Below are 26,042 nucleotides of genomic sequence, written 5' to 3' on the forward strand. Positions count from 1 at the left end.
CCTCCAGCTGACAGGTGAGGGCCCAGCTGCAAATTGCCCAGAAGGACTGGGACATGGGGAGAAAGGCTTGGGGACAAGAAGAACATTTAGAAGCACAGTTCTCAGAGGGGCTACCTTCCCAGGCTCTGCCCCTCAGACTTTCAGAGTTAGGCAAGTTCCATTTTCCAATATTATAGAACTTTAATATTTTCTCACTGATTCCAGGGCTCCTCAACACCCTGGAGAAGCCTCATGACACAAATCTACGTCTTTGGGGATCAGAGATATTACCAGGTTTCCCAGAAGTCAAGATGGATCTCAAGACTGGGCACAGTGGCTCTCGCCTATAATCCCAGCACTTTGGGAGGATGGATCACCCAGGCGGGTGGATCACTTAAGGTCAGGAGTTCAAGACCAGCCCGTCTCTGTTAAAAATGCAAAAATTAGCCAGGCGTGGTGGTGCACGCCTGTAGTCCCAGCTACTAGGGAGCCTGAAGCGGGAGAATTGCTTAAACCCAGGAGGCAGAGGTTACAGTGAGCAGAGATTGCACCACTGCACTCCAGCCTGGGTGACAGAGCGAGACTCCATTTTCAAAAAAAAGAAAGATGGATCTCAAGACATACAAGCAAATTCCACAGTGAGCTTTCCTGCCTACACCCCCGCCTCTACCACAAACATTTTACAGGTGAAGCCAGACTAAAATTTTGTTTTAAATTGGCTGCCTTGAAGAAGAAACACTTTCCAAACGGAAAGTCCAACTATGTTATGTTTGGGGGAATCACAGATGAAGACAAGAAGTGGTCTTCCACGTGTGTGTCATGGGACGACAGCCGGGGAGGGGTTATGGGCTGACTGGATGTGAATTTTAAGCCTTTGGTGGAACTTGTAAACAGTATGAATTTAGTCCATAAATCTTGGACACAAGAAACAACCCATTTCTTTGTTTTTCTAAATGAGCTTAAACATGGCTCAGCCTCTTAAGTCACTTTTAATTTCTTTCGGGTCATAAAAAACATCCTGGGGTTTGCGCAATCCAGGAAACTTGGGGAAGGGCTGCCTTTCTTCAGTACCTTGTACTCATTACTTTGATGCTCAATGGGAAGACTCTGTGGCTTCAAATATCCTCCTTCCAAGCCAAGAAGGGAGGTAGTGGTTCCTGTTCAAGCCACAGACATCTCCACACTTATCCTACCCAAGGTCTTGCAACCTCCAGCCCACTGTAGGGAGGCAGAGTACACGCAGATCTCCACTCACAAAGAGCCTGGCACCACTTCAGCCTCCTGTGCAGGCATCTCACTCTTTCTCAGGATGGATCTCCCTTCTCCTTCAACCTGAAAGTTCTCCAGCTCTTGGATAAACCAGCTCCTCCCCAAAACAAGCCTATACTTGTTTCTCCCCTGGGGCGAGGGAAGTCCAGCTCTCAGAACACAGAGCCCTGGCTGTACTTGACAGGAGGTGGGAAATGCTGCTCATTCCTTCAGAAGGCTTAAAGCTTGGAAAACAAGAGAGAATGAATTCCTTAGTCAGGCTCTACTGTATGGGGGAGCCACTCAGCCAACCCTCACCCCCATCAGTGATTTTGTAGCTGGACCAGACCAATCTGGTTCAACTTTTATGTAACAAAGTTGTGAGTTGTTGTTTTTCAGTTGCCATGGACCCTAACCTGAGCATGCCCAGTTGAACCAAGCAGGCAGCCACCTGGGGAACCTAAGTGCTGGGGTTGAGGATTGGGGACTGAATTAAGGAGTGAATCCAACATGGCAGGATCCAGGATCCAATCAGATTGAGCTCTGGTGTCACCCCATGGCAGGATCCAGTCAGATCCCGCCTACTGGCATCACCTCATTGCAAGATCCAATCAGATCATACCTCATTACCCTATGCTTTTAAAACCTGACCCAGCCCCCAACTCAGAGAGACACTGCTTTGGGAACCATACCTGGTGTTCTCCTTACTTGTTACAAGTAATAACATCCCCTTGCTAAATCTTCCTTGGTTGTGGTCATTGGGTTGACACAAACCAAGCAACTGAACACATCTGTTGTGTGGATGATAATTTCCCAGACTCCTGTGTAATGATCAGGGAGGAGGAAGCCCAGGATCCAGGCTCTATTCTCTTTCCTAGATTCTCTGCATAAAGTTTCCTTGGTGGGTTCCTGACCAAGTGGGGCTGATCAGGGCTCCTCTCCCAAGTTCTGTGTCCTGCTGTGAACCTGTTGACTTGAAGGAGGCACCTTTTGCTAATTCATGCAAAGGCACCGCATGGCCTGGGGGTAGCCTTGTACCTATAAATCTGCACGCCCCTCAGGCATCAGGACAATTTGGAAGCACCACTCAGTGTCCTGTGAGGTTCACATTTAGCCTAGGAGTACCATGAAGGGAGAAAATGGGAAGTGGCCTGCCCACACCGGGAACCATTGCGCAGCCATGTGACAGGGTGGAAGATCGCCCAGCATGCTTGAGGGATGTGACCCAGCTCAGCTTACCCCTGTGGTAGGTCATGCCAGGCCAAAGCAGAAAAATTCTTCCTTGGGACAGGCTCTTCCTGGAAACCCTCTCCTCCAGCTGGGGAAACATGCTCAGCCTACTGGAAAAAATGCAACAGGAATTGGGAAACATGGATTGTTATTCCTTTAAATCACCTTGGGAAAATGATTTATCTTCTCTGGTCCTCAGTTTCCCCATCACCAGGATACCAGATCCTGCATAGGGTAGTTAGAGGATCACATTAAATCAGAGGATAAAACTGACAGGAAAAGTACAAAGAACTCCACAAATATAAAATAGGACTCAGAGTACTGCCATATTCAGGGGACCTTTCCTTCTCTTCTAAATCAGATCTGTCCTCTTGTATCAGACTCTGAACAAATACAGCATATAGGAGTCCATAAGGAAGTCAGGACATCATAGAAACATTTTTTGATACAGAACCAAATGTCTCCTATGTCAGAAGGAGGCCACATGACCTTCCTCAGTCTTTCCAAACCCCCAACCACAGTTTCCAGGAGCTGGAAAAGAATTTGCCTACCCTAGTTTGGGTCAGGTGATGTCCCTCCCTTCTAAGCCATGCAGAGACAGCAGCCCACCAGGGACTGATTCTCTTGAAACCTTCATCTCTTCCTAGTCACATCCAGCCACGTGCCCAGCTCTGGGGAAGAAAAGGGATGGGGGTGGCATTGGCACAAGAGGTCTGGAGGCAGGAGGAGGGGACAGTGAACCCTCAGTCCCCTTGCCAGAGCAGACTTGGACCCTAAAAGTAGTTTCATGATGTCAACCAGAACAAAGCCTTCTTTGGCTCCAGGAGTAAAACTTCTCAGTCTGGAATTAAACCAAAGGCTTTGTTACAAATACTTTACGTGACAGAACCTATTAATATCTCCAGCTAATTGCTCCCAGTTTTGTAATCTCTGGGGCAAAAATTCCAGCCAGGTCAATAAAGGGGAGTGGATTTGTTGATCAGGGGCCTCCCAAGTTCCTATAAACTAAGTCATGTTGGCATTTTATCCACCTGAGAAGCCCCTTGCTGTGATTTGGTCTTAAGTCTCTGTTCCCTCAGCACCCTAATGGATTCTCCAGGCTCATCATGTTAGGGTGTGACAAGAGAGAATTAAAGAGAGGACACAGAGAGAAATGCATTTTACCAAGGCTTAAAAGGAGGCAGGATCTCAGCAAGCATGTTTTGGCGAGTTTGCTTTTGGCTGGATGCAAGAAGGAGCTGCTGAAAGCTCTAACATTGTGTTTTATAAATTGGATCAATCAAAATCTCCCCTCTAGCTTGTATTAGTGAAGCTCCAGGCTCCCCTCACTCCCCGGGGAGGGGTGCTAGTCAGTTCTCTGTTCTCCTGTAAGAAGACCCAAGATTCTCCTGAGCAGAAATGATGGAAATTGAGAATTCGAAAATTAGTGGCAACAGTGCTTGTTCTATGGCTGTGGCCCAAGAAAAGACTGCAGAGAGAAAATAGCTTCAAACTGTATTTAAATGTAAACACATTATCAAAATAAATATAAGTCATTTCTTCCATGTACCACAGAAGGAGCTAGGTGACTGGGAATCATTTAATGCCTGTTTCCCCAGCAATCATGTGAAACAGCTCAGATCAGTGAAGGCAAATCACATTAAAATGTAGTAGTATTCCCAAACTCGACAGGGAACCAGACCATTCCCACCCATACACAGACTCAGTGGCAAGTTACATACACAAAGAGCAGAGTAAATACTCAACCTGGCCAAGAAATGGTCTTTAAATTGAGTTGGAAATTCTCCCAGATCTTATTTCCTAATGCTTTTTACTTGGTTTCTCTTTCAACTAACGTATCTTTCATGATTTAATTTGCTCATTTATCAAGAAGGTTTCTAAAAGTTCTATTTTATTTTATTTTACTTTTTTGAGGCAGGGTGTCATTTTGCTGCCCAGGCTGGAGGACAGTGGCACAAACATGACTCACTGCAACCTTAACCTTCAGGGCTCAAGCAATCCTCCTGCCTCAGCCTCCCAAGCAGCTGGGACTACAGGCACAGGCCACGATGACTGGCTAAATTTTGTATTTTTTATAGAGATAGGGTTTTGCCATGTTTCCCAGGCTAGTCTCAAATTCCTGGGCTCAAGAGTTCCACCCACCTCGGCCTTCCAAAGTGCTGGGATTACAGGAGTGAGCCACTGTACCTGTCAGTTTTCTCTTATTTTAAATTGACAAATAATCATACATATTTATGGGGTGCAATGTGATTTTTGATGCATGTATACATTGTGGAAAGATCAAATAAGGCTAATTAACATATCTATCATCTCAAATTTTTTTTGTTGTAAAGACATTTAAAATCTATTCTTTAAGTATTTTAAAATGTACAGTATGTTATTATTAACCATCGTCACCATGCTGTACAATAGGTCAGCAGAACATATGTCTCTCGTCTAACTAAACCTTTGTACCCACTGACCAACACTTCCCCTTTTCCCATCTAGGCCACCCTTCCTTACCCACATCCCCCAGCCTCTGGCAGCCTCTGGTAACCACCATTCTACTCTTCTATAAATTTGACTATTTTAGATTCCACATATAAGTGAGATCATGCAGTATTTGTCTCCCTGTGTCTGGCTTATTTCACTTAGCAGAATGTCCTCTGGGTCCATCCATGTTGTTGCAAATGATAGAAGGTTCTGCTTTCTAAAGGCTCATCAAGAAGTTTTTGAGAGACTGTTATATTCCAGCTTCTATGCTAGGTACTTGGGATTCGATGAGTTGCAAAACTCATTGAATAATAATAATAACAATAATTCCTGCCTTTGTGGTGCTTACAGTCTGTGGGATTAGTGCCCTTACAAAAGAAGCCCAAGAAAGTTAGTTCGAGTCTTCCACCATGTGAGGACACAAGAAGATGCCATCATTGAGAAGGCTGATCTCACCAGACATCGAGTCTGCCATTGCCTTGATCTTGGACTTCCCAGCCTCCAGAACTGTAAAAAAATACATTTCTGTTGTTTATAAGCCACCCAGTATGACATTTTGTTACAACAGCCAGAACGGACTAAGAGGTTGGAAAGGAGGGCACGGCAGATCCTCAGGGAGTCCCAGGAGACTTGGAATTGGTGCGTGGTACTTTATTTTGTTTGAGGGTTTGACTTTTTATGTTATTTTGGAGTATTGGCATCTGAAGATAGGGTCTGGGGATTTAGTTCTTTAAAATGTGATTTTTACATTTTTTGTCCTTAATAAATGACATCTTGGAGTCTAACTAAAAGCTCCTTTTGGCTGAAACTACTCTAATGATCTATCCTGAATTGTTTGGAAATGTCAGGAAGATGATGAGCACACAAGCTGTTGTCACCCATTCAAGCCAGAGTGCAAGAGTAACCCGCAAGTGACCTCTGATGCTGCACACCACTCTCTTCTTACTTGTCAAGCTCTGCAGTGGTCCCTGTGGGGCGTTTACTTTTGGGTGACCATCCTGGAGCAATACCTCTTCTTGTGAGTGGTGACATTTTCCTGGGGTTGGAGCTGCATCCTAGCACCTCACACCCAGAGTTCAGATCTAGAAGGGAAGCAACTGGTAGGGGAGGTCTGCACAGAGCCCCTTCCAAAATGCTGTAGTTAATAAAGTACAGTCAAGTCCTCATAAGTTGTGGCAACTGAAGCCCACATGAACATCCATCCCCAGGTTTTCTAACCAACCTGGCGAACAGCTGCTTGAGAGACAGCCCTGCCCTATGTAGGTTCTTGAGGTTACAGCTAAGAAGACCTCCCAATTAAAGCCACTGTTAGCAACAGCCCTCCTTCCCTTCACCCACCAGAAGTCTTTCCTCTGGACCTTCTAATATGCATCCCCCTTGAATCTCAGAACCCAACTTCAGGTGAGGCTGGAAAGAGTAGCTGCCTGGAGGAGTCAGGTGGGAGAACATGAATGTGGGGAGGGCAGGAGAGTCGACCAGATCCTCAGTTTCTAGCCCACAGTGCAGTCCACTCTCCACCTCCTAGACACCTGAACATGGCTTTCCTGTTTACCTTCTGATGAACATCAGTTCCAAGCATAGAATTGGCAGGGTTCCTAAAAGCTGTTAATACTCATCCTTCACCAATTTATAAATCTTCTCTAACGTGTCCCCTTTCTAAAGCCAAGCGGGAAAATGTCGCATTCCTCTCTCCTTCCTTTTTTCCTTCCTTTCTTTCCTTCTTCTTTCTTGCGTCCCTCTCCCCACAGCAAGGGGGTGTGAAGGGGCACAGGGGTCCCAGACTTTGTTTATGCAGAGGAATTATTCTCAAGGCAACCATTTTCCCAGCAACAATGTAATTATAAAATATTACTCAAACACACTGGGTATTATTGAATGTGCCATTTCTGGATCCCAGCCAAGAGCTTTGGCAGCAAAGAGACTCAAAGGAGGAAAAGAGGGAGAAAAATTATGAACATGTTTCCCCTTCAGTGCTGCTGTTGAAATAAACCACATGTAAGTTTTCTAGAAGAGCAGGGCAGAAAGAAACAGCTCTGAAGCACATGTTTCAGAGTAGAGGTCTTGTTTGGGGGATTTCAAAAATTAGCAGCTGAAACAATATAACATGAAGTTGAGGGGCATGTGGAAGTGATTAAGTACCCTTGCAATATACAGTAAGAGTTATTAACCAGCATCTTACTACTGGCTACTTGGAGACAGGATGTGAATAAACACAAGGCTGTGCTCAGTAACTACACCAGGGGTCGTGAGGACCCTGGTCGTCTGAGGTAACATGCATATTTAGAAAGCAGTTGGAGTTAACAACATGACAGTTCTTTACTGAAACAAACCCAGAGGGAAGGGGGTGCAGAAATCTCATCCATGAGGTTGTAATGACCTCTGCCTGACTCTAACACCAAGTCATCACAAAGAAGCACTCAAAGGTAGGCTGTGTTCAGTCCTCTTGTGTTTCAGTCATTCACTTATTTGTTTAATTATTTATTTTGAGACAGAGTCTCACTCTATCACCCAGACTGGAGTGCAACGGCGCCATCTCAGCTCACTGCAACCTCCACTTCCCAGGTTCAAGCGATTTGCCTGCCTCAGCCTCCCAAGTAGTTGGGATTACAGGCACACACCACCGTGCTCAGCTAATTTTTTTGTATTTTTAGTAGAGACAGGGTTTCACCATGTTGGCCAGGCTGGTCTCAAACTCCTGACCTCAGGTGTTCCACCCGCCTCGGCCTCCCAAAGTGCTGGGAGTACAGGCGTGAGCCACTGTGCCCGGCCTCATTTGTTCATTTATAAATTTATTCACAAGTGTATTCAATCAGTATTAATTAAACAACTACTATAAACACATACTTTGGACAATATAAAGACTATAAAAGGATCAGAAAAAAACGTACTATCTAATGAAAACAGAAAACCTACACTTATAACAAGTGCAATTAACAACACAAGACATGACACGGGCAGCATACATATTTACAGAAATGGTAAAGGAATAATGTAGATGAGAAACCTCGAAGCACTTTGGGGAGGAAGGTGAGATCACCGTGGTCCAGGGTAACCTGGAAAAGATGAGGTTTGAGTTGAGCCCTGGATGACTGGAAAAGAAGAGAAGAGGCATTCCAGGTGAGATAGAACAGCATCATAATGGTGGGAAAATCCTTCCTCTTTTGCTCCATTCATGTGTAAGAGCCATGCAAGAACTCTGCCATCAAGGACAGGCTCATTAGATGAGCTTCACATTGATGAAAGCTGCCAGAAAGGACAGGTGGGACTCAGTGCTCCTTCCATATAGTCAGAAAACAAGTTCCAAACTGGCCATTTTGTCCCCTCCCCGAAGGGAGTTCCCACCAGCCTCCAGCATGACCAAGGCCTTTACTTTTTTCTTTTTCTGGTTTTTTTGTGGTTTGTTTGTTTGTTTCTGTTTGTTTGTTTTTGAGACAGAGCCTCGCTTTTGTTGCCCAGGCTGGAGTGCAATGGTGCGATCTCGGCTCACTACTACCTCCACCTTCCAGATTCGAGTGATTCTCGTGCCTCAGCCTCCAAAGTAGCTGGGATTACAGGCACCTGCCACCACACCCAGCTAATTTTTTGTATTTTTAGTAGAGATGGGGTTTCACCATGTTGGCCAGGCTGGTGTCGAACTCCTGATCTCAGGTGATCCACCTGTTTTGGCTCCCAAAGTGCTGGGATTACAGGCGTGAGCCACCATGTCCGGCTTGACCAAGGCCTTTTCGTTTCTCCCAAACAAAAAGGGTAGGGTCCTGAGCCTCCCTCCAAAGGAACTCAACCACCAACAGCACTGTAGCCCAAGACATAGACACATTGTCTGTTGGCCTGTGCCTGATCTTCAGACAAGGACAACAGTCAAGGGGACCCATCTCCTCTTTCTCCAGCTGGACTGGTCTGCAGCTGCATTTCTGGCCCACTCTGACAAGGTGTTGAGTGCCCTCCATGCACTTGGGAAATAAGGGGAACAGTACTGTCCTTAAGCTGGCTACTACATAGGCCAACTTCAGTGGGAAACCCATAACCACACAACTCAGGGCAGATGAAAAAATCTGGAGTTGTGCCCTCTAGTCTAGACAGCCCAGCTTCCAAGGTTTCATTGCCACTGCCCAAATGTCTGGGTTGCCCCATGGGTATATTCTCTCTTTTACTCCCCCAAATGCCTTCTTCTTCTTTTTTTTTTTTTTTTTTTTTTGAGATGGAGTCTCGCTCTATCGCCTCATTGCAACCTCTGCCTCCCAGGTTCCAGCGATTCTCATGCCTCAGCCTCTCGAATAGCTGGGATTATGGGATTATAGGTGCCTGCCACCATGCCCAGCTAATTTTTGTATTTTTAGTAGAGATGGGGTTTTGCCATGTTGGCCAGGCTGCCCGCCTCCGTCTCCCAAAGTTCTGGGATTACAGCTGTTAGCCACTGCACCTGGCCACCTTCTTCTTTTATCAATGTCCTTTTAAGTTCCTCTCCAGCTCCTCAAAATTTAGCAAGCTCCTACTCCTTCCTCAAAATTTAGCAAGCCCCAAGTTATTAGCTCCACCTGCCCAGTTCCACTCCTGCATAGAAAAGAGAGGTGAACTGATTCCTGAGTACAGCAGAGGCTGGATGGAGGAAGCACATTAGAAAAAACCTCATCTCTGCGTTACAATTAGATCTTTCTTTCTCTTTCTTTCTTTTTCTTTCTTTCCCTCCTTCCTTCTTTCTTTCTCTTTCTTTCTTTCTTTTCTTTCTTTTTCTCTCTTTCCTTCCTTCCCACATTAGAAACAACCTCATCTCTGGGTTACAGTTAGATTCTTTCTTTCTTTTTTTCTTTCTTTCTTTCCTTCTCTTTCTTTCTTTCCTTCCTTCCTTCTTTCTTTTCTTTTTTTTTTTTTCACAAACTATCTAAAAGCAATGAAAGCCATCTTTCATTGCAAGGCTTAGATTCCTACTAAAATCTTTCATTAGGCCTGTACACAAATTCCAGTCTTCCCTGTGACTTGGACATCGTTATGCTGACAGTGCATCCATTTCCCTTCCTGATCTTGGATAACGTTACAAAGCCCTCTTCCACCAAAGGACTTCCTGTGCAATGTGCCCGAAGCCAGGGTTTCTCCTGTTGGCTGCAGAGGGTGAGGAGGTGTAAACAGCATAGGAGTTCTTCCCTACCAAAAGAGCTAGTGTGCTCTTCACACCACCTCACCCATACAACTCCTTCATTCTTCACTCTTTCAAATGTGTAGGTGATTCTGAGTTCTGTAAAGACAGGGACTCTGTTCCATTCATCTCATCAGCACCTCAGCCTCTTGCACCTAGAAAGTCTGCAAGGGAGGGTTATTATTTACCTCATTTCTTTAGGAGCCCCATCAAAGGTTTTGATATGTGAAAATTTTTTCCATAAGAGTCCTGGCTGTTTTTTGTTGGAGTTATACCAAGGTACCTTATTTTGGCTCTGATTCTTAAATTAGTTGACTTTTTTTTTTTTTTTTTTTTGAGACGGAGTCTCACTCTATCACCAGGCTCGAGTGCTGTGGCACGATCTCGGCTCACTGCAACCTCTGACTCCCTGGTTCAAGCGATTCTTCTGCCTCAGCCTCCTGAGTAGCCAGGACTACAGGTGTATGCCACCACCCCCAACTAATTTTTGTATTTTTAGTAGAGATGGGGTTTCACCATGTTGGACAGGATGGTCTCAATCTCCTGACCTTATGATCTGCCCACTTCTGTCTCCCAAAGTGCTGGGATTACAGGTGTGAGCCACTGCGCCCAGCCAAATTAGTTGATTTTTTAATTGACAAATTACAAGCACATATAACATGTATTTATGGGGTACAAAATAATGCCCTTTTTTTTGTTTTTGAGACGGAGTTTCACTCTTGTCACCCAGGTTGGAGTGCAATGGCATGATCTCGGCTCCCTGCAACCTCCACTTCCCAGGTTCAAGCAATTCTCCTGCCTCAGCCTCCTGAGTAGCTGGGATTACAGGCGCTCATCACCATGCCTGGCTAATTTTTGTATTTTTAGTAGAGGGGGAGGTTTCACCATGTTGGCCAGGCTGGTCTCGAACTCCTGACCTCGTGATCTGCCCACCTCGGCCTCCCAAAGTGCTGGGATTACAGGCATGAGCCACTGTGGCTGGCCTGCTTTCTCTTTTTTTTTTTTTTTTTTTTTTTTAGAGATGAGGGTCTTTCTATGTTGCTTAGGTTGACCTTGAACTTCTAGGCTCAAGTGATCCTCCTACCTCAGCCTCCCGAGTAGCTGGGACTACAGGCAGACAGGCAGGTGCCATTGCACCCAGCTGACTTGTTTTGATTTTTAATCAAACAAATGTTTCCTTATTTCCTTTTTTTAGAGGCAGGGTCTTGCTTTGTCACCCAGGCTATAGTGCAATGGCAAAGTAATTGCACACTGCAGCCTCAAACTCCTGGGCTCAAGAGAGTCTCCTATCTCAACCTCCCAACTAGCTGGAACTACAGGTGCACACCATCACTGTGCCTGGTTAATTTTAATTTTTAATTTTTTTGCAGAGATTGGATCTTACTGTCTAGCCCAGGCCGGTTTTGAACTCTTGGGCTCGAGCAGTCTTCCCATCTTGGCCTCCCAAAGTGCTGAGAGTACAGGTGTGAGCCAACACACCCAGCCTCAAATAAATTTTTAATGATAATTTCCTACTGTTTGTTACTGATATACAGAGATGCAGTTGACTTTATATAGAACAATCTTCTCATTAATTCTGATAATCTGTAAATTCTGGGTTTCCTATCTAGAAAATCATATTTTTAGTAGAAAAGGACTATTTTTCTTCCTTTGCTAGCCATATTTTTAAGAAAAATGTGTTTTTCTTGTCTTCCCTGCTGGCTTGGACCTGCAGTAAGCATAGACTAGTGATGAACAGAAGTGGCTATAGTTGGCATCCTTGTTTAATTTTAAAAGGCATTTTCCCAGTAGGTTTCTGGCAGATATCCTTTAACAGGTTAGGAAAGTTCATTCTGTTGCTAGTTTACAAAATACTTTTATCTGTCTTTTAAATAATAATTAAGTATTGCATTTAACCAAAGTTTTTTTTTATCTATTGAGATATTCATATGCTGTTATGGACTGAATTGTGTTCCCCCAGAATTCCTAGGGTGAAGCCCTAACTCCCAATACTCCAGGATGTGGCTGTACATGGAGACAGGGCCTTTAAAGAGATGACTGAATTGAAAGCAGGTCATTAGGATGGGAATTTTAGCCCACCCTAGATGGTATCATTATAAGAAAAGACGATCAAGGTTTGCAGGGGACAGTGGGGGCGTATGTGCACACAGGGATGCTCATGCGAAGAGGCAGTGAGAAGGCGGCCGTCTGCAAGCCAAGAAGAGAGGCCTCGGGAGAAGACAAACCTGCCAACACCTTCCTCTTAAGCCTCCATACTCCAGAACTGTGAGGAAATAAATTTCTGTTGCTGACGCCATCCAGTCTGTGGTCTTTTGTTGTGGCAGCCTGAGCACATAACTTGGCTTATTTCATCTGTTCGTGTAAATTACACTAAGAGATTTGAAAATGTTCATCCTTCCCTGCATCCTAGGATAGACAAAATATTTAAGACATATTTTTAATACATTTTACTTAGAATTTTTACATCTATATTGCCAAGTGAGTTTGGCCACAATTTTCTTTCTTATATTGTTATCTTGTTTTGATATTGTAGGGACTCAGAAAAGAAAAACACCTCACAGCTGTATGACTTATGCAAGGCTGGCAAAATATATCAGGACCAGAAAGACACGAGTCCAGTGGGACTGCAGGCATACCCTAGCCCCCACTACTGCACTCGTGCCCAGGCAGAAGCAACTGTTCAAAGGCATTTTGTTCCTGACTGGCTCCTTATCCATTATTTTCATATTCCTGGAATTTGTGATACAGAGAACAATATACAGCCAACCAATAGCTTATTTTATTTTAATGTAAATTATTGGTAAATGACTTAGGAACTGCCTCTTCTTTTCCTATAAAAACCTACTTATAACTGCTGCTGATGGGAACATACATTCAGGGCAACTTGAATCTGCACTCGTGGGTTGCAGTCCTCAAACCTCACCCAAATACATTTTCTACACATACTAAGTTTGTCTCAATGTTTTCCTTTAGGTCAACAGGGTCAAGAGAAAACTTTCCCTTTGTGCTCTGAAGTTTTAATAAAAAATCAACTGACAAAAAGGAGATTAGTAAGAAAGAAGGCATATAATTTTTTTTTTTTTTAAAGAGAGTCTTGCTCTGTGAGTGAGATTATAGCTCACTGCAGCTTCAAACTACTGGGCTCAAGCAATCCTTCCACCTCAGCCTCCCGAGTAGCCAGAACCACAGGCATGTGCCACCACACCCAACTAATTTTTAAATTATTATCTGTAGAGACAGTGTGTTCCTGTGTTACTCAAGCTGGTCTCGAACTCTTGGGCTCAAGCAACCCCAGCACCTCAGCCTCCCAATGTGCTGGGATTACAAGCACTGCACCCGGCTGGTATACAAATTTATCAATGTGCACAGGAGAGAAACACAGAGTAGTTACCCCCAACCTCTCAATGGGGTATAGAAGCTTCTAGTAAGTGATTATTAGGGAGAATGAATGAACTAGAGAAACAGAAACTAACCCGTAAAGGATTCCCTTTGGGATACATGCAGAACAAATGTCCCCTATCAATTCTGTTTCTCTGGAGAACCAAGACTAATACACAGACTTTACAGAATTAACACAGTCACTAAACAAACAACAATAACAAACAACAGCAGCAAAGTGTTAGAAGGGGAGTGAGTCTGATTTCCACAGTCACCACATTGTATTATCTAAAATACCCAGTTCTCAATAACAAAGTACAAAAAATGCAAATAAATATGAAAATATGACCCATACACAAAGGAAAGAAAGCAGTCAATAGAAAACTGTTCCTGGCTGGGCACGGTGGCTCACATCTGTAATCCCAGCACTTTGGGAGGCCAAAGAGGGCAGATCACTTGAGGTCAGGAGTTTGAGACCAGCCTGGCCAACATGGTGAAATACACTAAAAATACAAAAATTAGCCGAGCATGGTGGCGTGCACCTATAATCCCACGTACTTGGAAGGCTGAGACAGGAAAATTGCTTGAACCCGGGAGGTGGAGGTTACAGTGAGCTGAGATCGTGCCACTGCACTCCAGCCTGGGCAACAAGAGGGAGACTCTGTCTCCAAAAAGAGAGAAAGAAAGAAACTGTTCTGTTCCTGAGGAACACCAGAAATGTCACTTAATAGTCAAAGACTTTAGGCTGGGTGCAGTGGCTCACGCCTGTAATGCCAGCATTTTGGGAAACCGAAGTGGGCAGATCACTTGAGGTCAGGAGTTCGAGACCAGTCTGGTCAACATGGTGAAACCTTGTCTCTACTAAAAATACAAAAAAAATTAGCCAGTCACGGTGGCACACACATGCAATCCCAGGTACTTAGGAGGCTGAGGCACGAGAATAGCTTGAACCTGGACGGCGGAAGTTGCAGTGAGCTGAGATTATGCAACTGCATTCCAGTCTAGGCGACAGAGCAAGACTCCATCTCAAAAAAAAAAAAAAAAGTCCAAGTCTTTAAATCAGACATTATAAATATGTCCAAAGAACTAAAGGAAACAGTTTCTGAAGAATTAAAGGACCAGCACTTTGGGAAGCCAAGGCGGATCAATCACAAGGTCAGGAGTTCAAGATCATCCTGGCCAACATCATGAAACCTTGTTTCTACTAAAAATACAAAAATTAGCTGGCATGGTGGCGTGCGCCTGTAGTCCCAGCTACCCAGAAGGCTGAGGCAGGATAATTGCTTGAACCAGGGAGGCGGAGGTTGCAGTGAGTGGAGATCGCACCACTGCACTCCAGCCTGGACGACAGAGCGAGACTCCATCTCAAAAAAAAAAAAGAAAAGAAAAGAAAGTATGAGAATGATGTCTCACCAGAGATCATCAATAAAGAGATGGAAATTTTTGAAAGAACCAAATAGAAGTTCTGATATCAAAAAGTAAAATAACTGCATAACTGAAATGGAAAATTCATTACAGGAGTTCAACAGCAGAGTTGACCTGGCAGAAGGAAGAATCAGCTAACTTGAAGATAAGTCAATGGAGAGAATCCACTCTGAGGAATAATAAGAGAAAAGAATGAAGACAAATTAACAGAGTCTCATATCTGTGTGACACCATCAAGTGTACCAACATACATATCATGGGATTCCTAGAAGGAGAGAGAGGAAGGGGTAGAAAACACACTTGAAGAAATAAATTCAAAAGAAGCCATTCATAAGTGATCAACATCAGCTATCTGGCTACAAAGGACTCTATGAAGAATCACATTTATATTAAGAAGGCTTGGCTCTACTGTATGTAGCTTACCTCGGAATCCTTCACATGGAAGAGCTGGCTAGAAGCTCTGTCCAGTGGCTGGGAATTAAACCTGAAATCCAGAAGGAGGTGGAAGAGTGGAGCATATGCTAAGCTAGCCAAGGGGAGTGATCGATCGAGAAGCCTGTGAGCAATCACTAATTTCTCTCTCAGGGGTCATCTGGGGGAGAATATCCTAGTTTTGTTCTGCTTCTTCTCCAGATGGCTCTGATCAGAGTTGATTGCAGCTCCTGCTGTGTCCATTAATTGCAAATCATTGATAACCAGACATCAGGGTTTCTCACGGTGAATGAGCATTTATCTCATTCACATATCTCTAAATTGTCACCACTGTTTCTTAAAAGTCTTACTCAAATAGTCTTACTTCAAAGGTATTGCAGACATTCTTAAATGAATTGTTGAAAGAGATGAGCCAAGAAATCTTGACTGCTGTCTCATTTCAGATTTAACTGGAGTCACACTTGTTTAATGACTGAAGAGGAAGCATCCCGAATCTTGCCTTTTATTTCCAGCCAGACTTTGCAGTGACCTTAAAACGTAATCAGGAATATATCCTCCGTGTTTCTTAGTGACGCCTTCTGCACTTACTTGATTCTTATTTTTACCACCAAAGATAGTGTTTTTGGAATCATGGGATCTGAATCAAAATATGGGCTCCTGCCACCAAAATTATGTCAGAGCAACATGCAAAATTCAGACTCAGGCAGTCCAATGCAGCAGCATCATAATAAAAAGTATTTATGAAGCACCTGAGCACACACTGTTTATTAGATATTTTAGATAATTTACCTCTAATCCACACATCACTGCAAGATAGTATCTTCATCCACATTTTTACAGGCAAAGAAATAAGCTCAGAAAAATTAAAGAAGTTACCCAAGGTCACACAGCTACACAGTGAAAGAACTGTCATCCCCTAAAACCCATTGCATTAAGCTGATCATTTCTCAAATCTTCTATGTGCTGCCCTGCTTTGACCAGCGTGTTGGTGCCTCTGGCCAAGCTGGTTGGAGTTAGGGTGAGCTCCTGCCCCAAGGTTGGCCAACTGTATAGGTCGGACCTATGAAGTACCTCATGACCAAAGAGCAGGAAGGCTAGTGATGATTCACTCCAACCAATCAAATTCTCTTTCTATTGAACTTAAACAGAAGATACAGGAAAAAAGAGTCAACCGCTAATTGTGGGAGTGGGAGCCAAAGAGTACTGAAAATCACACAGAAGGAAGACAGGCCATGAAGGCCCAAAAGTAGGTAGACTCCATGAGTAAGCCAAAGATCAGAGCAACAGAAACAAACATATGCAAAGGGTGGAGAATGAGATCACCAGTGGGCTGTGTCCTGAGTGCTAGAAGTAGAAACTGAGACAGATGAGTCACCATAATTGTAAGGGACCAATAAATGCAGAGGCTGGGGCAGAGGGAGTCAGAGAACCTAGTGACTTGAGTTGTGTCTTTAAGTTCCCATGCTATGCTCCCATGTCTCTGAGCCCAGCCCCATGGCTCATTTTGGGGATACTGTGACATCTTGTCTCCCTTCTTGGACACGTATCCTTGATCTAAATCTGCATTCCTCCAAGTCACTGAGTGGCAGCAGGCAAACTAACACATGCCCCCTCTCTCTCTTACCTCCTACTTCTCTCAGTGCAAAGTTGTTTCTTTTTCTTTCTTTTTTTTTTTTTTTTTTTTGAGATAAGAGTCTCGCACTGTCATCCAGGCTGGAGTGCAGTGGTGTGATCTCTGCTTACTGAAACCTCCACCTCCCGGGTTCAAGTGATTCTCCTGCCTCAGCCTCCCGAGTAGCTGGGATTACAGGCACCCGCCACCAGGCCTAGGTAATTTTTTGTATTTTTAGTAGAGATGGAGTTTCACTGTGTTGGCCAGGCTGGTCTTGAACTCCTGACCTCCTGATCCTCCTGGCTCGGCTTCCCAAAGTGCTGGGATTACAGGTGTGAGCCACCATACCCAGCCAAAGTTGTTTCTTGCTCCCACTGTGTGGCTGGCAGGAAAAGCAGCTGAAGCAGCTCTCCTGAAGCCAGCTAGTCCTCAGTCCTCACCAGCACCCAAGAGAAGACCTCTGGTCACAACAGCTGAGATGCAGACCCCTGGCATTTCATACACACAGAGATAGCCTCAAAACTCATTAAAATATTTCACTAAGGGAAAAGTTAGGGGTGATTCCCTGATCTGCTTTTGTTTCTTCCTGAGACTGGGGACCTCTGTTCCTCTCAGCTTCCTGAAGCTGTGAGCTGCAGCGAGGTATGCTCAGCATGGCCTTGGGAGCTTGGCCCGAATGCATGCTGTTCTCGAAGTACTCTGTTTGCCCCCTAAGCTTTCCTTGCTACTCTTGTGTAGCCAAAATTACAGAAGGAATTTTCTGGTCAGAAAGAAGGTTGAGAGAATGGAGACATGCAAGGGTCAAAAATTTCAGATGAGACCCAGAAAAATAAAAAGGATATCTATTAAAGAACGTGCTCATCCAGCTCCTAACGACTGTGGGATCTGCCTCAGAAAGAGACAAGGAATCCTCCTCTGCCCCAACTTGATTCAGAAGAGCCTGTCAACAGCACGCTCAGGCTCAGAAGACCAGGCGAGGCGTTCAGACTTTCTTTGAACATCAAAGAGCCCACGTCCTTCTGGCGACCTTGAGGAGCAAAAGGGAAGCAGGGAAGCTCTGAGCCCCGTGTTGATGGTATAAAGATCAAACGGGACCCAATGAAACTAATGCTTCCCTTTAACTCTTGACTCCAGAAGTCTTCAAATGGCCCGCCATGCCCTGAAGCTGGAGATTCAGAGGGAAATTGAGATGTCTTTCTTCATCTGGGAAGAGAGAACAACATACAAATTATAATTCATCCCAAGGAAAACCTCTTAGAGCTGTTCACTTTCACTGCTCTGCAGACAGCGTTTTCTTCTGTGAAGCCTAGTTGGCCACACCCCACCTCATTCACATGGTGCCCTTGGCACCCTTCTCTACCCCAGGCACCCCAGCCTCTCTCACTGAAAGTCTCTTGGGATTCAACACCCAGCACAGCGCCTGCCTGGAAATGGCACTAAGTATTTATAGAATAAAAATGAAATAAAGGCCAGGTTTGGTGGCTCATGCCTGTAATCCCAGCACTTTGGGAGGCCGAGGTGGGAGGATCACTTGAGCCCAGGAGTTCAAGATCAGCCTGGGCAACACAGTGAAATCCTATCTATATTAGGCAGCTCTTGCATTGCTATCAACAAATACCTGAGAGTGGGTAATTTATAAGAAAAAGGGTCTAGTGGCTCAGAGTTCTGCAGGCTGCCCGGGAGACATAGTGCCAGCATCTGCTTCTTGAGAGGCCTCAGGAAGCTTTTGCTAGTGGCAGAAGGTGAAGTGGGAGCAGGCATGTTACATGACAAAAGCAGAAGCAGGCTGGGTGCAGTGGCTCATGCCTGTAATCCCAACACTTTGGGAGACTAAGGCAGGTGGATCACAAGGTCAGGAGTTCAAGACCAGCCTGGCCAATATGGTGAAACCCCATCTCTACTAAAAATACAAAAATTAGCTGGGTGTGGTGGTAGGCACCTGTAATCCCAGCTACTTGGGAGGCTGAGGCAGGAGAATCGCTTGAACCTGGGAGGCAAAGGTTGCAGTAAGCAGAGATCATACCACTGCACCCCAGCCTGGGCAACAGAGCGAGACTCCATCTCGAAAAAAAAAAAAAAAAAGCAGGAACAAGTGAGAGAGAGTGGTGTGAGGGGAGCTGACACACACTTTTAAATGACCAGATCTCATGAGAGCTTGCTATCACGAAGACAGCACCAAGCCAGGAGGGATCCACCCCCATTACCCAAACACCTCCCACCAGGCCCCACCTCCAGCACTGGAGATTACAATTCAACATGAGATTTGGGCAGGGACAAATATCCAAACTATATCACCATCTCTACAAAAAAAAATTTTTTTGAGATGGAATCTCGCTTTGCCGCCCAGGCTGGAGTGAAACGGCACAATCTCAGCTCACTGCAACCTCCACCTCCCGGGTTCAAGCAGTTCTCCTGCCTTTGCCTCCTGTGTAGCTGGGATTACAGGCATGCACCACCATGCCCCGCTAATTTTTGTATTTTTAATAGAGAAGGGGTTTCGCCATGTTGGCCAGGCCGGTCTCCAATGTCTGACCTCAGGTGACCTGCCTGCCTCAGCCTCCCACAGTGCTGGGATTACAGGCGTGAGCCACTGTGCCCAGCCCAAAAAATATTTTTAAATTAGCCAGACATGGTGGCATGTACCTATAGTCCCAGCTACCATGGAGGTTGATGTGGGAGGAGGGCTTGAACCCAGCAGGTTGAGGCTGCAGTGAGCTGCGATCACACCACTGCACTCCAGCCTGAGAGACAGAGTGAGACCCTGTCTCAAAAAATAAATAAATAAATGAATAAGTATCTAAATGTTTCACTGTTGGAAGGAGCAGTTTTAACCACAATCATTCTGTTTTCAGCGTTTCCTCTTTCGCTCAGCTTCGATAAATAGACAGTGTATACCGACTGTGTGATTGCACTTGTAGGAGAGATAAGAGGGGCTTTAGAGGCAGCACCTACACTCAGGAGCCTTCAGTTTACCTAAAGAGATGACATATGGACCCAATTATTATAGAAATGTGTGTGGATTCTTCAACTACCCCCTAGGGATCAGCAGTTAAAAATGCAAGTCTCCCTGCAGTGAGCCGAGATCGTGCCACTGCACTCCAGCCTGGGCAACAGAGAGAGATTCCACCTCAAAAAAATAAAATAAAAATAAATAAATAAATAAATAAATGCAAGTCTCCCGAACCCACTCATCAGTGGTCCTCATTCAGATAGGTCTTAAAATTGAAATTTTGAGCCAGCTCTCATGTGACTCAGAGGCTGATATATACTAGTCCACGCTTGGAGAAACACTGGTTTGCAGGGAAGAACAGACTCAATAGGCAGGCACTGAAGGCCTTGCCTGTTCTGTTTCGTGACCTTCCCTGTTACACCCGTAAATCTTTCCACCTCCTCCCTGCCCCCATTCTATCTCCCATTGGTGACTCCCAGCTCTGGGTCTCACCTTTGCATGGATGGCCCCCTCGGGTCTCAGGGCAGGTGTTTCCAGCAAATTAGTAGTGACCTTTTCCAGAAGCTAAGTAACATCCTGGGAGATGGCTAAATAACATCCTGGGATGAGGGCTAAGTAACATCCTGGGAGAGCCAAACCTGTGCCTCCCTCTCACCCCTGCTATGGGTCCCGCAGGCTGCCCTGAGGTTAGAAGGAACCAGCACGATGTGCTGGGCTGTCAGAAGTGAGGGGCACGGGCAACTGGACTTCCTCCCCACTGACTTCCTGATCTTGTGGAGGGTAGGGAATCAATAAGGGACAACACAAAGAACCACTTTATGGTTGGTAAGCTTGGTAACCATTAGGGAACAAGCAGAACTCCTTCAGGACACTTAACAACAAAGAGAAGGAAGAGACTCTCACCCTCCACTCTGTCTCAGTGGCAGCACCACAGCTGGGGATGGTAGAAGCACCGGGCAGGACATGGGGGAACAAGGTGGGAGGTGGGCACTCAGTCACAAGTTTTTTGTTTTTTGAGATGGAGTCTCGCTGTCTTGCCCAGGCTGGAATACAGTGGCATGATCTCCACTCACTGCAAGCTCCACCTCCCGGGTTCATGCCATTCTCCTGCCTCAGCCTCCCCAGTAGCTGGGACTATGGGCTCCCACCACCACGCCCGGCTAATTTTTTTTTTTATTTTTAGTAGAGACGGGGTTTCACCATGTTAGCCAGGATGGTCTCGATCTCCTGACCTCAGTCACGAGCATTTTCAAGACAACCCTGAGACTCCTGGGAACACCTGGGAAGAGGAGGTGCAGGGTTACAGAGTGTATTAGTCAGGGTTCTCCAGAGAGACAGAACCAATAGGAGAGAGATAAATGATGGGTATGTAATAGATCGATAGATAATACACAGATAGATGATAGATAACAGATAGATGATAGGTCAATAATAGATGATAGATTGATAGATCGATCAAGAGATGATAGAGATAGACGATAGATAGATACATACATACATACATACATGCATACACACATAGATGAAAGGGGATTTATTAGGGGAATTGGCTCACGAATTTATGGAGGCTGAGAAGTCCCGTGACAGACCATTGGCAAGCTGGAGACCCTGAGATGCTGGGAGCATGGCTCAGTCCAAGTCTGAAAGCTTCAGAGCCAAGGGAAACTGATAGTGTCACTCTGTCTGAGATCAAAGGCCTGAGAGCCCACAGGACCGCTGGTGCAAGTCATGGAGAACCTGGAGTTCTGATCAAGAGCAGGAGGAGGCGAGTGTCCAGTTCCAGGCGAGAGTGAGGAAATCTTTTTCTGTCTTTTTTTGTGCTATTGAGGCCCCCAGCTGATAAGCACTCAGTCCACCGTCTCACACACCAGCCTCCTCTGGAAACACCCCACAGATACACCCAGAAGTGCTGCTTTACCAGCTCTCTAGGTATTCCTTAATCCAGTCAAGCTGACACCTAAAATTAACCATCACACAGCACCAGAAGTAGAGCTACAGCCAGTAAATGTGCATGGTTACTTTTTGTAATTCCCAAATGAACAAAATTCTAAAATAACTCTCAAATGCACCTATACTGCTGCCTTATAGGAGGGCTTCGTGGCTTCTTTTCATGACTATTGAAACAATGTCATATCTGGTCTCCCATTGTTTCATTCTCCATTTTATTCACTGTGCTGCAGTCATTGGTATTTTTTTTAAATTATAAGTCTGATCATTTCACTTCCCTCTTTAAAACTATTCAAGTTCTCCGTAACCCATACCATAAAGTCTAGTTTCCTACAGACCCTTCAGAACTTGATTCAAGCATAAAATCCTCCAAGAAACTGCCCTGAATTCCTTGAGTAGAATGGGCAACTTCTTCCTTTGCCTCTGTTATGTTTAGTTATAGAAACCATTACAGTTTATGGCATTTATTCATTTACCTGATTATCTGATTCTTCTCCTAGACTGGAACTTCCTTGAGGGCAATCCTATACGCTTACCCATCTCTACCATTAGTACCTAGCCAAGTGCTGGTATGCACTATGAGTTTAATCAATGTTCATTCATTCATTAATACCATCACATGGCCCCTATCTTGGACTATTTCCTTCTTGCGCCTTAACATGTTCTCATCCCCACCATTGACTCTTTGGGTCTCTTCCTCCCCTTCCCTGAAATATCCTTTAATCTTTTTCATTTTCCCTTTTACTTCTTTAAACATTTTTTGTAACCAAATCATTACAATACCCACAATCCTTGAAAGAATAATTCTGCCGTTTGTTGTTTCTGCTGACTCTTGCTCCTGGTGGCTTATTCCCTTGTGTGGTATGTAATTTTGGATTATGAACTCATGTTTGCTAAGGTCCCCTGAGGCACTACCACTTAAATAACCACTTTAAGTTAATTTCATAGCTTGAAGTTTCCTGTACAATGCAGTTAGTACAAATCCAAACCTCAAGCATGTGTGAGGGTAAGTGTCTTGGTCTGTCTGTGCTGCAACAACAAATACCTGAGACTGGGTGATGTATAATGAATAGATGATTATTCCTCACAGTTCTGGAGGGTGGAAAGTCTAAGATCCAGGTGCCAGCTGGTTTGATTGGTGAGGCTGCATCCTCCAGAAGGCTGGCACACTGTCCTCACGCAGCAGAAGAGCTGGAGACTAGCCAACCAAATGCGGCATGAAGCTTTATTTTAAACAGGCTTAATCCCATTCACAAGGGAGGCGCCTGCATGGTCTAATTGTCTAATCACCTCTCAAAGGTTCTATCTCTTAATACTATCACATTGACAACATTTGAATTTTGGAGGGGACACATTCAAACCATAGAAGTAGGCCTAACTATAGTAACAAATTCAAATTTCTTTTTTTCACCAGAGTCGAACTTCATAAAGCAAGTATCCCTACCTGTCTTCCCTTGCCAGGGGCCTCATTCATCTAGTCCACACTGCCCCTGGGAATCCTGTTTTACGCATGTGAGGGTTGTCTCAGTTCAATCTTCTCACCTTGTGTGGGCCCCAAATCAGAAGATCCACAGAAGGTGTTAAAACCCAAGACCCTAGATCAGAGATCAGCAAAGCATAACTCATGGGCCAAACTGAGCTCACAGCTAGGCAAGCCTTCCCACGCCCTTTTGCTTATGTATTGTCTGTGGCTGCATTTATGCCACAGAGGCAGAGATGAGTCGTTTGAACAGAGACCATCTGGGCTCGTAAAGCCAAAAATATTTACTATCTGGCCCTATATAGAAAATGATTGCCAACCCTTACTCTGGACAACCAGGACCACCAAAAGCACTAGCAACTCTCTGATTTTTAGCCCTTGGGAAATACTCTCACCTTTTTGCAAACTCAGTGATGCATTTCAAAGGAATTTTGTATCCTGCAAGTTTAGCCATATTGAGTGGGGAGTTTTTCTAGGACATCTAGTCCACCACATGGCCAGAAAGCAAAGCCAGCCTCTTCTTTCTTTTACCTTTCAAAATTCTAATCACCATTTTGAGATCTAAAACAGAAATTCTCTCCTTCAGAAAGCCTTCCCCAGTGATTTTGGCTTATTGTACCATGTGACTACATATACTTTAAATGTCCTTATCATCTCTAATCTATGGTCTAGTAATTCATCATAGGAGTGTGTGTGTGTGTGTGTGTAACTGCTCTCCAGTTGCATTGAGCAGGTAATTATTCTCTTTTGTATGGTTGTCAGAATCTTAAGAACAACATTGATCATTTAGATCAATACCTAGTATTATGGGATTTGAGAGTTGACACAATCCTGAGATGCTATGGAGCTCTACATCTGGTAGTTTAGAAAAGAAACCTTGGCCTCATCATGGCAATGGAGAATGTAGCAAGGGGAAGTAGTAAGTGTTCAGGCCTTGAGTTTACACAGAACTGGGTTCAAATCGCAGTTCTAGCTAATTGCATACTAGCCATATGACCTTAGGCAATTAATCCTTCTGAGTTCAGCTTGCTTCATCTATAAAAATATAAAGTAAAGAATGTCATACCTACCTTGGACAATCGAGAGACTTAGAAAGAACATATATGCACAGTTTATGGCGTAAGGAGGCAATTAGTAGGCTACTATCATGTTATGGAAATGACTTGTTTGTTAATGATCTTGAGCCCACGCTTGAAGGTTTTGACTTTTCCAATACTCCATGCATCCAAGCTGGAATTCGATCTGTTATGTGTATCCAAGTTTGTGAAACCTGGACAAGAAGCCTAGGAAATACAGAAAGGAATTGGCAAGGATGCATGCCTAGACCTTACCAGAGAGCAGATTTCCAGCATTTTAGGTCTGGCCGCAGAAATTCTGCAGGGCTAGAGTAGGTCAAATGGCCTAACCAATCTAATCAACAGAAAAGTGTATTACAATGTTAATAGCTATCAAAAATTGCTGGTTGACTGCAATTGCCATAGATAATGCATCTTGGCGTTGTCTTTGGCGTTGGCTTCCTTGATAACTCTGTCAGTATCTTACCCCACCATGCCCAGCAGGCCTGAGCTTCACCAGCTAGTCTTGTTCTTTAAGGGAAAACAAATTTGTTTGGTTTTCTTTCCCCTCGTTTCTGGCATTTGTAACAGAAGGAACTGAAGAGGGAGACGGGGTGGCCTGAAGTTGCACCACCTCCCTCCAGGCTGACTTAGACCTATGTTTTTGGCGCTCATTCAGGGGTGCTGGAAGCCTCATTTGGGTGCCTTGGGCAATGGGTTGGACATGGGATAGCAAGAGAAATCACAGATGTATTTATGACCCTAGCCACAGAAGAGTCAATGGGAGTTTATTGGTGAGAAGGCCAGCTCATCTAGGCCTTGACTCCTTTAGTAGCACTGGGCTAGTACTTGCTGACTTGACCTCTTTAAGCCCTTGCCTGGTGGCCTGCACACTTCCTAGGTCGCTGCACTGCCTCTTTTCTTTTTCCCCCATAGGACACCTGAACATGCCTGCTTTATGCAGCATTCTCCTGCAGGCAAAGGGGTTCCCACTCCCATCCTCACTCTGCCCAAACACATGTGCCCACACCCTCTCTCCACTTTCCAACATTTTATTGATCCATCACTTTTTTTTAAGACAATGTCTCACTCTGGCTCAGTCTAGAGTGCAGTGGTGTGATCACAGCTCACTGCAGCCTCAAATTCCTGGGCCCAAGCCATCCTTCTACTTCAGCCTCCCAAGTGGCTAGGACTACAGGTGGGCACCACTACACCTCACTAATTTTCTTAAACTTATTTTTATAGAGATGAGGTCTTGTTATTTTGCCCAGGCTAGTCTAGAACTCCTGACGTTAAGTGATCCTCCTGCCTCAGCCTCCCAAAGTGCTGGGATTACAGGCATAAGCCAGGCCTCCATCACTTCTGACTTACTCAATGATGGATCTTGAAATTTACTTGTTTGTGTTATTCACAGCACCAAAGGCTGTGTTCGGTGTTTCTTGACTATTTCAGTTCTTATTCATTAGGATGCTCTGCATCTGAAGACAGAAGACTCAGTAATAGTAAACCTTTAATTTGCACAGCATTCTTTTTTCAATATATGATTTTATACTTTTTAAGTAAACAAAGCATCTAAACTAGGTCAATACTATGTTGCACTAAGCTATTCAAAATGACCTATAAAAAAACAATAAACTGATGAAAAAATGTGCAATTCAGATTTCCCTAGCATACAAATAACACTGCAAAATTAAAAGACCAAA

This window comes from Pongo pygmaeus, chromosome 7, assembly GCF_028885625.2.
Source record: "Pongo pygmaeus isolate AG05252 chromosome 7, NHGRI_mPonPyg2-v2.0_pri, whole genome shotgun sequence".
NCBI lineage: Eukaryota > Metazoa > Chordata > Mammalia > Primates > Hominidae > Pongo > Pongo pygmaeus.